Source organism: Camelina sativa, chromosome 15 (genome assembly GCF_030686135.1).
Source record: "Camelina sativa cultivar CO46 ecotype springtype chromosome 15, ASM3068613v1".
Classification (NCBI taxonomy): domain Eukaryota; kingdom Viridiplantae; phylum Streptophyta; class Magnoliopsida; order Brassicales; family Brassicaceae; genus Camelina; species Camelina sativa.
This window is the reverse complement of record NC_141894.1, coordinates 7,173,571-7,175,744: the sequence shown is the minus strand read 5'-3', so window position 1 is coordinate 7,175,744 and position 2,174 is coordinate 7,173,571.

Here is a 2,174-nt window from a genome sequence, read left to right as displayed (position 1 = left end):
TGTTCAGATGTGTATAATTGTGGCGTTTACTTTTTATGAATTATGAAGATGTTGTTTCTTGCTTTTGAGGATCCAATCTTATCATTGAGTGATATTGTTTCCAATATATTTATTGTATTATAGATTTTCTAATTAACTGCTTATGTAAACCCTTCATACGTTGATGTTGCAATAATAAGTTATTTTTTAAAAATATGTTCTGTGTAAGTGATTATGTTTGTATGCCCATGTTTTGATCTAATATCAACAAGATCGTTTCTGTTTTTCTTTAGTTGGCTTTGAAACCAATATTGAGTTAAGCAAATAATGGGTCGAATTATGGTGTTAATAAGGAATATAAAATCTTATGTATATATATTGTATATATGTGACTATAAATTTAGCTAACTAAAAAATTATGTAATATTTAAATACAATCTTGAACATATATATATATATATATATATATATATATATATATATATATATATTTTTGTGGGAGGAATGTATGAAATTATTGGATAGAAGTTATTTTTTAGTTAAATGACCTTTAATGTCTTTAAAGTGAGTTAAATATTAATAAATTTTTATATGTGTCTTGACTTTTTTAAAAAGGAATACCAAGTGTTTCCTTCCAAATTTGAAGTGATATAGCATTTTAGTTTTCTTATATGATTTTATGAACTTCAATGTAAAAGTTTTTCAAAGTAATAAGTACACTCACTGATTGAATTATAAAATTTGGAGAAATGTTTATTTCGTTTAATCATATGCTCTTTTAAATAAATTAAATAAGTATGTTGTTATTCCTACAAATAGGACAACATATACTATAGTTTAACCATGGAGTTAAGCAATGGAAATGGAACTTGTGATTGCAAGACAAAATGCTTATATGTTACACATTGATCGTTTAAAAATGAATAGGAACATCTAATTCTCAAATAAAGTTGATTGTTTTGTTAAAACCAACATATGTGAATTTAAATTTAACTATGCAAATTTAAAAAATAAATATGAATAGATTAGAAAGGCAAGAAATATAAAAGAAATATTTTTTTATATAAATAAAATAAAAATTGAAAACAATGTTAAATATATATAATACTTTCTACATTAAAATATAGAATCAAACTCTTACAAGTTACAACACATATGAGATATAACAACATTTGATATTGGTAGGAGAGGAGGAGAGAATGTTTACTATAAGATGGTAATCCAAATTAGATAATGCAGATGAATCTTTAAAAAATAGAACAATGTAATATCTATATATATATAATACTTTCTAAATTAAAATATAGAATCAAACTCTTACAACACATATGAGATATAACAACATTTGATATTGGTGGGAGAGGAAGAGAGAATGATTACTTATAAGATAATAATCCAAATTAGATAAAGGAGATAAATCTTTTAAAATAAGAACAATGTAAAATATATATCATGTAGTCTCTAAAATTAAAATTTAGCATTAACAATTTACAATGATATTTTATTTTATTTTTACAATCCATACAACAAAAATAAGAAATTAAAAATAACAAAAAAAAACGAAAAATGATTTGAGGAATTGTAGAAGAGAATGAGAGAATGTGAAAATGAGATAGTAAAAGAATGTCAGTATGAGAGAATGATAGATTGAGAGAATGTTTATTTATATGATAAAAAATAATGGAAGTTACATTTAGAACTATGGAGTTACAATAGTAATTTATTGTGTTTGAATAGAATTGAGTGGTACAATATGATTAATGCATAATTTATTTTATTTTCAGTTATAATTTTATTTTAATGTGTGAGTTAAATGTATTGTGTTTATTGGATCTTAAATATTATTTAAAGCAATTAGAAAGCAAATAAAAAAATAAAATAAAAATTAGAAAACATTAAATGAAAATCAACCAATAAGGAGAGACCAAAACTTTACTTTTATATATATGATATATTGCTTTAAACTTTGAAATGAGAAATATATTATAAACAATAATTTTACATGAGAAATATATTAATTTAGCCAACCAAAATATGAATATAAGTTTAGCCAACCAAAATAAATAAAAAATATTAAAATTTAACCAAAAATAATTTCTCTTGAAAGATAATAAGTTAGTAGGAGGAATGAATTAATGTACAATTATTGGATAGGAGTTACATTTGAGTTAAATGGAGTTACATGTCTTTAATTA